Genomic DNA, 13,186 nt, shown 5'->3' on the forward strand with positions numbered 1-13,186 from the left:
CAAAAGTAAAGCCACTATCTGAACACAATAAAATATACTTAAAAGATCTATGACCTGGTGCAGTGAGAGAAGGATAGACAACAAAAATTTGGATATTTGACCTGCCCCTTTAACTACAGACATTCCACTTTTGTCTATTTTGGGTCTAAGATAACAGATAATATTTTAGAAGATTTTTACCAGTAAAATATTTTAACGCCATTAACTTACAGGATTAACTAGAAACAACTTCGGTTCAGACCCTGACCAATAATTATAATTCAACCTTTCCTCTTCCTAAATATGCCTCACATTTTTCAGTCTAGGAATGCCAAAATATTTCTTCTTAGTTGAACAAACGTTCCTCAATCTCTTTGCTCCTGGCACTTGGTATTCATTTTGTGTGGAACAGTCTCAGTCACATTTTATTGTCTAATGTATCCCTAATCATTTTTCACTCCTCAATGGTTTAAATGCTAATTTCTCTGTGACATCTTTGACTTACCAAAATAATTGTCTACACTTCTTTTACTTGATCTTTTTTGTTCTTTTTCTAGAAAGTGACTTGAAAACAAAACAAAAGATGACTTTTGCCTTCACGGTGTTTATAATCTGGACATATCTGAGAGTCACATAAAAAAGGCTTAAGAATGAGGAAGACAATTTACAAATCATTGTTTAAGTAAGATATGTTACAAGGTAAGAAATTATGGAATAGGTCTATGTAGAGTTTATTGGAGAAGACTTATTTAGAGAGATTAGTTTTAGAGATTACAGAAAACAAAGGAAATTATGTAATGTGAGCTCTATTATAACATCAGTAATAAGCTGTATGTTCTTTATAAATATAGTAAAGGCCACGTCACTTTATTTTGTTAATGTAATAATGTGTATATAGTAAAACAATATGTTAAAAAATTGAACAATTTAATATAACAGTTGTGGAAGGATTTTATATTGCTGTATGAATAGTTAATCTTTTATTTTGCTGAATAGAACAGTTACCATCTTATCTGTATACTGTCATCAAAATAAAACCTAGACTTTTTAGAACATTAGAACAAAAGGCATTCTGAGGTTTCTTTCCCATTCTCTGTTTTTTTTTTTTTTTTTTAGATTTTATTTATTTGTGTGACAGAGAGATCACAAGTACACAGAGAGACAAGCAGAGAGAGAGGGGGAAGCAGACTCCCCACTGAGCAGAGAGCCTGACATGGAACTCTATCCCAGGACCCTGAGATCATGACCTGAGCCGAAGGCAGAGGCTTAACCCACTGAGCCACCCAGGTGCCTCTTCTTGCCCATTTTCACCTAAACTATTTGGGAAGGATTTTTCTATGTCCAAGGTTTAGTTTGACAGTGGTGTTATCATTATAAGGAACTATAAAGAATTCATTTTATCATCCCAGGAGTTTAGCATTATGGCCAATATTAGTATATATTAAATATTCATTTTAAGTTAAAAACCTTTATGAAAGAAACAGCTCAATTCAGGTTGGTGAGAAGTAATATGAGAAGTAATACAGTTTTTTTTCCCCCCTAGGATGCTATATAAAAGTAGAGAAAGCTTATTTTGACAACAGAAAGAATATGTGGACATCTTTCCAACTTTTTGAAATTGTTTCTTCATAGTATAACTTAATTGCCTTTAATGAAATGATATGAGTTCTTTGAATAACTGTACCCTCTAATTTTATAGAGAAAATTATATTTAGTTGACTTGTACAACACGAGTATGAACTGCAGGTCTGCTAATACATGGATTAAAAAAAGACAAATCCCGTACAGTACTGGATTTCTTTTTTCTGTTCTTTATGATATTTTTACTAACATTTTTTTCTCTAGCTTACTTTATTATAAGAATGCAGTGTATAATACATAAAACACACAAAATATGTGTTCACCAACTTTTTGTGTTATTAGTAAGGCTTCTGGTTGACAGTAAGCTAATAGTAAGAAGGAATTCCTGTATGTCTGTTTTTTGTTTTTGTTTTTTCCTTTAAGACAGAGTAGAAACTTGAAGAGACACAGTAGTTTCAGTTGTAGAAGCAGAAGAGTCAGTAAATCCCCATTGTGTTCAGTTGACAACAATGATAGTTGGGGAAGGCAAATAGTAACAATGTTTCATAAATCCCATAGGGCAAAAAATGATACCTCACACTGAAGTAGCTCTCTATTAGTCACAGGCTCCTGTGTTTGAGCTCCACATCAGGCTCTCTGCTCGGTGGGGAGCCTGCTTCTCCCTCTTTCTCTGCCAGCCTCTCTGCCTACTTGTGATCTCTCTCTTCCTGTCAAGTAAATAAATAAAATCTTTAAAAAAAAATAGATTTTTTAGACAAATCTATGTTCAGTGTTTGGTTTTGCCACTTTCTATCTTGGTAATTGTGGGCAATCTCAGTGAGCCTCAGAGACTTCATGAGTAAACTAGTGTTTGTAATGCTTTTCCCCCAAGCATTTGCTATAGACAAGCTATATATAAAGTGAGAGTAATCAGATTTTTTTGTTGCTATGATGTTGATGGTGACAAGCATGGTGATTTTTAAGTGAGCCACCATACCAACCCTGGCTAAGACTATGTGATACAATGATGAGTAAGATGGTTCAGAACTTCATATTCAAATGTTCCTACATTGTACAAGTATTCCATGATTATGAAAAAAACTATAATGCAAACTGGACAAGACTGACTGAATTGTGTTCATCTGGTCTGCAGATTTCACCTTTTTTTTTTTTTTTTCATATCAGTTGGAGCAGAGTAACATCTTTTTTACTTAGAAATCAATACTTAGATGAGTAAACTTGGAGGACATCCAAAGAGAAGCTGTATTCCTTCAATCATCAAGTATATCTTATGTTCTGGACTCTGTTTAAACGCTATCATAAACAGTTTTACAGAATATCTGAACTACAAAGGAGACATCAGAATTTTCACTTATGAAGGTAAGAATAAAGTCAACACCCCCAGATTAAAGTAAATTGCAACTGACAATAAGGAGAAATTGTAAAAGAGAGCCAGAGGTATCTTAAAATTTCCAGGTATTTGTTTTGCTTTTAACTTTGTTCAAAAGTATATTTCATCACTGTAACTTAGCTTATACCTCAAACATACCTGAGGACTCTTCATTTCAATAATTGTGATACTCACTACCATTTGTTGTATATTAACAACATTCCACTCATTGTGTTAACTAATTTACATTACATTTAATTTTTACACCACACACTATTGGTCAAAACACATTAGAAAGAAAGAAATCCTCTCTAGGTATATTAAGCAGGAAGAAATTTATTACAGATTATTAAATGCCTCACATAATCCTAGGGAAGGTTAAGGAAGGGATCTTTGATTGAGAATTCAGGAACCCTTGTTAATATTATGTGGCAAGACCAAGTCCCTAAGAGAACTACCACCTCTCTTGATCAGAGAGAGTCTCAATACTGTCACTGCTATAGTCAGGAAACTGCCATTCTCCAGAAACCACCACTACTTTGGATAGGAAACTTTAGTAAGCAGTATGGTTCTCTAAACTATATAAACAAACTAATATACCCTCTGGTTTATATTATACATGTAAACATACAGAGACTCAGAAAAATCTGCCCTCTCTATAGTCAAGGGTAGTATGCTCATTACCTGTTTTCCTAATCACTGAGGAATATGTTTCTTGAGCACATTCTCTGGTTTGAGTTTTGCTGTGAGCTCCATAGTATACAAAACCATCTTTCAAGTTTGAAATCAAGACTGAAATGAAGCAAAATATGAGGATTCTAATGAAGCTTTTATTAAATTATATGGGCAACAAATGCTGAGTTTATTTTTCCATCAAAGAAAGTTAAACATCAGTGGTAATTGATCTACATACTTAAAATGCCAAAAGAAACTTCTGATAATGATAAATTCATTGATTCCTTTACTAGTTAACTATGGTTGTCCAGAGACAGATTTTATTTATTTATTTATAGAGAATCCACTTCTCTTTTATGTATTTGTGTATTACAGATAACTTAAACTACCAATGTCACTTTGCTCACACACTTTAAATAGTACAACTTCGATATTTCATTACTTGGTATACAAATATCCTGAGCCATCTAGTGAATTATAGAAGAAATTATGTGTTCAACAAAGGAGACTGCTGAAATCTGTTGTGCAAATCTGCTGCTGATCTTATACTTGTCATTTCATAGCTGCATTTTTAAAAAATTTTCAGACATTGTATCAGACTACATGTTCTTGGCAAATAAATATATAATATATAATACAAGGTCAAGGTTTATACAAATATAAATATATAATACAAGGTCAAATTAAATATGTATAAAAATTTATGAAAGAAAGAAAACTGCCATATGCAGATTAATAAACTTGGTATCCTTTCAAATTAATATTCTTTATTTAGTGGACATTATTGGAAAATTCCTAAAGATTTTTATAGGAGAAACATATTAAAAAGTTTACATTGTATAGTCTGCCTGATTTCTCGTGAAAAAGCCTCACTAGCCATATCTATTATAACAGCTTGCTACTCTGCCTTCCAATCTTCCTGTCTCTATTTCCTTTCATCCAGGGCTCTGTGTTCTCTGTGTGAGTATCCCTTTATTTATAATGAAGATGAAGATGTAGTTTGTGGTCCTCTGTGTAATTAACTCTGTCCTAGGTTTCAGGATGGAAAGGTCTGTTCTTAATGCAACATTTTTTTTCCTTGTTAAAATTGTAAGAAAGTTTCAAAGGTTTAAGGTTAATAATTTAAAAAATTAGTTGTATAAAACACAGCTTTAGAATTCTATCTATTAATGTTGCACAAGTAATATATATAAACACATGCACATATGTATACTTACATATATATACACACAAAAGCACATACATACATATTCTTACCTTGCATCATAAAAAAAAACTGATTGTCAATAGATTGCGTATTTTAGAAGAAAATATTGTGCAATATCTTTGTGACTTTGAAGTAGATAAGATTCTTAAACAGACCTAATGATAAGTGAAAATAATTTGGATTCATCAAAAATAAGAACTTCGATCTTCACAGGACACCAGACACTCGGTGAAAAAGCAACCCATAGAAGGGAGAAGATTTTACAGTACATATTTTCAAATAAAGGCTTTTATCTAAAATAAAGAACTTTTACGAATAGTGAAAACACATACACCCCATAGATATATGGGCAAAAGATTTCAAGAGATACTTAACAAAATAAAAAATTCAAATAAACAAAATCAGTAAGCATAAGTGACTAACTGCATTGGTCCTCAGATAAATGCCAATCAAGACCACAGTCAGATACATTATATATTCACTGTACTGGCTAAAAGGAAAAACTGACAGGACATATTCGGTGGCAGGATGTGGAGCAGTAGGGACTCTTACACAGTATGGAATTATGGGTAATATTTACTATAGAGCATAAACATTTTAAGATCCAACCACTCCAAAGAAGGGTTTACATGAGTACACCAAAAGACATGTTTGAGAATATTTGTAGAAATTCTATCTGTAGTAAACATACACTCAGATATACAAATACAGAAACAAAACAATAAAGCCTAGAAAAACAAACAGGTTACTCTGAGAAATCAAACAGAATAAAACTATTCAAGTGGCCATCAAAAATAGGTGGCTAAATATATTTTAATTATAAGTATATAATGAAATATAGCAATGAGAATAATTCACCTATAATTGTACATAATGATGTGAGGGACTCTCACAAACAGAATGTTGAGCTAATAAAATATGACATAAAAGAGTACACATTGTAAAATTCTGTTTATCTAGCATACAAGAAGAGGCAAAATTATATACGGTGTTAGAATTCAGAGTAATGGTTATCGTTTGTTTAGTAATATCGAACAAGTGTAAGGAAGGATTTCAGGATGTTGGTATAATTCTATGGCTTGATTCAGGTGCTGATTATTCAGGTGTGCTTAATTGGGGAGCAACTCTATTATTATATGTGCAGTTTTAAGTTTGCAGTTTAATTTCAGCAAAAATTTAAAGACACTAAAGAACACAGTTATTCCATAGACATCCAAAACCTTCTCTGAGATGTTGGAGAATTTTGTTGTGGAAATAAGCTGCATCTGACAGAAAAACAGGTAATATCCAAGACAATTTAAGGGAAAAAAATGACAGAGCTAAATCATCATTTGGGCATAATTGCCATGTAACATGGAGGTACAAATGTAGCCGTTACCATGTAACTCTAGGTTAGAAATAGCTGTCGTTAATAGAGGAGTATTTTCTCTCATATGGAAAGAATTATGCATTCCACTGCTCCCAACTCAGTAACATTTACTACCAGTTGTCATTTTAAATTACCAATAACTGAAAATGGTAAATTAAGAATGGGTAGTTTGTTCCTGATGGAATGATACCACCAACAAGTTGGATTCTATTTATTGCTCACTAGGTAGTCACAGCTATATGGTTGATTTGTGTGCTATAGGTACAACACGCTGCAGAACATGTGTGCCAGAAACAGTACATTTTATGGTTTCCCAAATTAAATTGTATTTGACTCTCCTATCACATTTGCCAGAGTGGAGAGATGTCCAACTAATGTAGATTCTTTCTCTTATGCTACTGTTCTTTTGACAAGAGCAAGAAGTTGTACGTGTATACTCTTGTCAGTAGAAAAAGATTTATGTGAAACAGAAGCTTTTCTATTGCTCCAAAAGTAGAGATTGTCTTAGTTACTAAATTCAGCAAGCATTTTGAATTTGTTTCCTAACTTGATATATTGGTGGCATTTAAAATATTTTTTCACCAGATGCTTATCTGTCCTTTTAATTGTGTTCTGAAGAATTATTCTTTTCTGACTTTCTTAGGTTTTTTTCATTTGTTTGTTTTTAGCTATAATTTCTCCATCTCATTTTCCCCCTCCTTTCCCATTTAATATTGGGTTTCCCCAAAGGTCTTTCCTGGACTTTCCATCTCCCTCTGCATTCTCTGCAAGGTATCTATCCATCTCCACGTTTTTAGCTACTACCTGTATGCATCTTAAGGCCTAACAACTTATCTTAGCTCCAATCTAGGATTAACTACTCATAGCTATTGTTCTGTAGGCACTTTATAATCAAGAGGAATAAAACCAATTGAATTGTTATAGCAAGCATATTATTTCTTCTGAAATACTGACACGAACTTAACTTTTTCTTAAAATTTATCATTACAACGTAGGTTCTACCTCCAAAGTCTCCTCGATATACCTGTCCTCTTCCATCCCGATATATTTAAACTTGACTGAAGCTTTTTTGTACAACTTACTGCAGTTTTTCTTTCTTTCTTTCTTTTTGTTTTGTTTTGTTTTTTTAGTAGAACCAACCTTAATCTTTTTTTCTTCTAATACACAAGGCACCAAACTTTTCTTTTTCTCACATTACTTGCTTTACTAAATTCAATCAGAGATTCCCCATGTTATAGCAGGTGAAGTATAAACTCCCACCAATGTGACAACACCATTTCAATCTCACCTTTACTACTTTGGGTCACACACTTTCCACTTGGGGAGAATAGATTGCCCTCTCTTCATGTTTCTTTGACTTTTCCCATATCAATGTTTCTTGCCTAGAATATTTTTCCTTTCTAGGTACATGGAAAATTTCTCCTCTATCTCTTAGGTTCAGGCAGTTTTCCCTTGCTCTGTGTTGTCACTCTGATAAGTTTAAGTGCTGAGAATAAAAGGATACACAGAAAGACAAAGTCCCTGCTCTCAGGGAGATTAAAGTCCATCCAGAGCTGGAGAGAGACAATAAACAGGTGAACAAATAAATACATGAGAAAATCACATATTATTATACATGCTTGGAAATAAATAGAAAGTTTCAGCACTTGAACATAACTAGTTGGGGAAGGAATTTTAGAGAACATCCTCTATGTTTGAGCAGAGAACTTGAACTGGGGCTTTGTACCAATAAGTAATGGCATTTAACTAGCATAAAAAAGAGTGTTTTTCCTCATTTGAGAATTCCAAAGGTAGGTGGTTGGTATGATGGTTTAGCTAGAGGATGATGAAACCAGTGACTTACTTATTCTTAGTTTGCTGGCTTTTTCCCTGGTGCTTGTTTCCTCATGGTTACCTAATAGCCACTGCATTTCCAACCATCCCACTTCTGTTCCAAGCAGAAAGAACTAGAGAATAGTTACATTTGTTGCGTGTCTTTAGGGAAAGGACAGATTTCCCAGAGAAGTGTCCAACAGCTTTTTACTTACATTGGATTGCCACAACTGGGAACTATGTAAATGTACTAATAGCAAAGGAGTTTAAGAAGGAGGACTTCTTTGCTATATTTGGCTTTGAATGAACATCATCTTTGCCTCCATGCAAAATTTTAACCAAAAAGAAGGAGATAAGCACATGGATTTAGCAACTATTTCGTGAATGCCAAAGACCTTAGGTTGAGAAATAGCTGGCTGGTCATGTCAAGCATCCCAGGCGGAGACAACCTCCAGCACAGGCACCTGAGGTGGGAGAGTCTTTTGTGCATCTGAAGAATAAAGGTAAGCTATCATGACTTGCTAGGAGTGAGGACGATGGGGTGTGGTGGATGATGGATTCAGAGGTACAGGATCCTCAGTTACTTAAGTTGAGGAGTAACTTTTTATGCATTTCTTTATTCTAAATACCTTGCACAGTCTTAGGCTGATAGTAAGTTTCTTTTTTTTTAAAGAGTGAATTAAGGACAACACTTTATATAAATATATGAAAGAGCTCTGTGATTTCCTTGTTTATAAATAACTTTAACTGTATTAACAGGAACATACGTTAATAGGTCAAAATCATCTCATGAGTGGTAATCTTCATTTTCAGCATTATTTGTCTAGAGTTAATCATGTCATTTGAAGCCATAAAGGCCTAATTTTAATTGTCAATTACATCAATTCCATAATTCCTCTCTACATATGTTGTTTTGGTTTGTTTTGTTTTGGCAAAAGAAGTCGTATGAAAAAAATATACATATTGGCAAGTTAGTCTCAAGTATCAAAATAATTTCATAAATTTTCTATTTATTTTTAACTGTGGAGTTATGATCATATTTGATATTTCACAGCTGTGAAAAATTCACAAATAACTTTGTTCAATAGTATTTGATTAAGAAATTACAGACTCTGATTTTTAAAAGTGGGCACTGAAATTTGGGTAAATGGTCTATTTAACCAAATGTTACATTGAATATGTGATGTATTAACCCTAATTTAAGTGGTGTGCAATTTTTTATCATATGAACTGAAAAGAAGTGATTGACCCTGTTATTTTCAAAAGCATTACTCTAAATTGCAACTAGTGTTACACCTTACATCAAGTAGTACATATTTCTTTCTTTGTTATTGTTCTTTTGAATTTTTTAAAATATAAAGCACAAGTTCCAATGAGGAGAATATTAGCCATAATTTTCCTTATAGTCATAATAGAGAGCTATTTGTGGAAAAGTTTATAATATGCTACAATTGATTAAATTCAGCACCATACTATGTGTTACAACATTCAGAAAGGTTTTGTGATTTTTAATAAATTCTACAAAATCAGTGAATCATTTTCATTTTGTTTCACTTAATTAAGAATAAAATATGTTTAAAGTGTGTGTGTATATATGTACACACACAGACACGTATATGTCCACACACAGAGTATATCCACACATGTATATATCCATACACACACACACACACACACACAGATATGCTTTACATAATTTTTTTCCATGTGACTCCTAACATAAAGCATCTTTGGTAAATTTTAGTGTAATTAATAATAATTTTTTTTCTAAAGCATGGAGTTATTTTCCAGGTTCCCATGTACCTTATACTGAATTATTTTGAAAGTCTAATTTTTGTTTCTTTTGTTTCCCATCTGGTCTTCTTACATTATCATCTTATGATCTGTTTCCAAAATAATGCTGGGAAATGGAGTGTTGATTTCTTCTTTACTAAAATATATTTTCATTATTTTTAAAGTAATGAAAACATTTCTATTTTTGTTCAGTTAGCTGACAACACCTTTTTCCATTATTTTATTTTTAGCTGGCTAAGTTTAAACTTGACTGTGTGCCTTTTAAAATTCAAAGTGAAATAATCAGACCATTTTACTTCCATTTGCCATCAGCTGAAGGATTAGTTACTTCAACTAGAGGACAATATAATCAATAATGTCTAAATTTATGCCCAAGATGACCATCCTTGAAGATATCCTTTTCTTTCTTGGAAGCATAGTAAATTCCATCATAAATTTGGCCAGGAAAAAGACCCTTGATTCCTTTTAAGTGTCTGTCACTCTCTTACAGTCCATTTTTATGGAAGGGAGGTAAAATGATATATCACAAACCATTAGTCATGAAAGGTCAATCATATCTCCTAAAATATACTATTCTACCACTTAAGTCCCAAATAGTTTTTATATACACCTAACAGACTATTTCTTATCATTTTCATATTAAAGTGATCACAAAATAATTGTACACTCAAACTTGGAATTATCAGGATGATTTAGATCTACATTATTTTCTTGGATTAAAAAAGAAAATTAATTTAGCAGGCTTATACTTCCTTTTGTTACTGACCTATAATTTCTATCTTCATATGCTTTCAGAAAATGCAAGCTACAGTACCTAATAAAGATTAAATAATAATTCTAATACTTAACAATGCTTTCCAGGTTCACAAACAATTGAAGCTGATAGCAAAATTTTACTGTGCTTACCATACTTGTTCTAGAAACATGAAACTTCATCAACAATTGATATTTTGAGAAAATACAAAAAAATGACATAGTATATAATCTCTTATAACTTGAAGCAAAATCTGTTTCATCTCCATAAACTGTTACGTTTGGTTAGTCTGAAAAAAGAAAAAAAAGTCATGTATATTTATTTTTCTGATAATAAAACCACTTAAGTAAGATACTATTTTCCTCAATTAAACATTGGCATTCCCTTAGGTACCACACTATGTATCTTTATAACTTCTCCCTACCTTTTTCTATTCCAAACAAATTCAAACACATAATTTACTTCATTAGTCACAAAACTGTTCTATTTTTCCAAATTAGAATTCAGCATTTCCCAGTGAAATATCTTTCTGGTATTAACTTCTTAATTTCCATAGGTATTTTCCAGAGAATAGTCCATGTAAGAGGCCTTCATGTAAGGACTACTTGAAGAACTACATTAAATTGTATTTTCTATAGAATGAAGACTTCTACTTTCTTTAATCTCTCATTGCTGTGTCAAATATCATAGTATTTTTAACTATCTTTCAAACTTTCCTCTAAGAACTTTCTTTTGAAGTACATTGTTCAAAAGTCTATACATTCTCTTAGGAGAATTATGACCATTACTCATGATAGCAGACAAATTGCTATATTCTATTCCTTCATCTTGCATCACTGTATCAGAGTGTATTTAAATGTGATGCTTTTCAACCATGTATGCTCTGACACCATTAATTTTCCACTTTTCACAACACATTGCTCTCTTGGTTTTCATGGTATTGTATTCCATTACTACTTTATGTTTACCTCTGTATTGAATCAGTTTCGTATATACATGCTTTTCCCTTTATTTATATACTTCTTTTCTTGAACTCTTCCTGTGATATCAGTTTCTCTTTACTCTTGTTGGGTTTAAGACTCATATCTTAAGCGATCATTGATATAACTATTCACTAGGGATTGAATTTCATTGTTTCTCCATATCTGCCTATCCTTTAATCCCCACAGGGATATCTTAAAATCTCCCTCCCAGTTTTTCCTTAGCACCTCAGGCCATGTTATTAGCTGTCGCAAAATGTCAAAGTCTGAAATCTGGAAGCCATTTTGTATCCAAAGTGTCCTTGCCTTAGTTCAGAGAGTTCCCTTATTCACATAGCTTCCTTATCCTTTTCTCTGTCCATGATTTCATATCTACTTCTCTTCCCTTTACTGCTGACCTTTTCAGTTTATTGTTAAAAATATTGGCACAGTATTTTCAATAATGTGCCAATTAGATGATACGCTGTTCCCCTTGCCTACCCTACCTTTTCTCTCTGTTACTAGTTTCATGTAAAATATTGCAAAATGTTTCCTAACTTCCAGGAAGTCTCTCCAACATCCCATCTCAGGTTTCCATAATGACTTTGATTGCCATTTTCTTGAATGCAAAGTGTTGATTGTAATTTCTGGAATATGACTAGATTCCAGTGGTGGACCACAAGACAGAGACATTGCACTTCCATTTGAATTCTTGTGACTTAGTGGAGTGCATTGGGCAAGGTAGGGACTCAATAAATATTTGTCAAAATCAATGAAGTGAATGAATGTATAAATGAATACCTACATTCTTCACAGGCAGCGCTTGTCAAGGTAAATAGCTATGGTAAGGGAGGTAATGCCAGAAACTTACATTTTCTTAGTTATTCAGAGGTTTTATATGCTAGGTAAGTATTAATGCTGTCTCATTTTATATGAAATATTTCATTTTAAGAATTTATTTAAGGAACCTTGTTTCACAACTTTGTAAATCTCTTTAGTGTCTGCCTATTAGAAGAAATTTGGATTTTCAGCCTCTCCTTCCACACTCAATCTCTTACTATATATTTATGTCTAACCAATACGAAGTAAATGTCTCTACAAGGCACACAGATATGTAGTTGAAAATGAAGGGGAATTTCAGTAGTCTTTTGGGATAATTATGGGTATTTTTCTTTGACATCATACTAAAACTTGACAAATAGTTGTTTCTAAAGGTTAGTGGTAATGCAGAATCTGAATTAGTGTCGATAAACTTCAGATTCTATTTTTAAGAAAAGAGCTTTGACATTGTGGACCCCATTAAAAGTGTCTCAGAGACCTTGAGAATTCCTGGAGAATTCTTTGAGAATCATTAGCATGTAGAATCACAAAATTTTAAAGCAGATTGTACTATATATAAGGCATAGTATTAGGTCTCCAGAAGATTACCATCAGGAATGCTAGCTAGTTGAGACACCACAACATTAATGTAGGAGAATGTTGGTTAGGACAAGGGCTAAAATAGTGAAAGTCGTGGAAAGCTGGTTTTAATAGGTTTTGACTTTGTTGGATTTAAAGAAGAAAAGAATTACCCTGAGCTCTCAATATTTCATTACCTGAGATATTGTTGCTGATTTCAGTAAAAGGATCCCTAGTTTCCAAAATTGTCTCTCACATGTTGTTTCCTCTAAACCTCCTGTATTTTAAT

Source organism: Mustela nigripes, chromosome 1 (assembly GCF_022355385.1).
Source record: "Mustela nigripes isolate SB6536 chromosome 1, MUSNIG.SB6536, whole genome shotgun sequence".
NCBI classification, from domain to species: Eukaryota; Metazoa; Chordata; class Mammalia; order Carnivora; family Mustelidae; genus Mustela; species Mustela nigripes.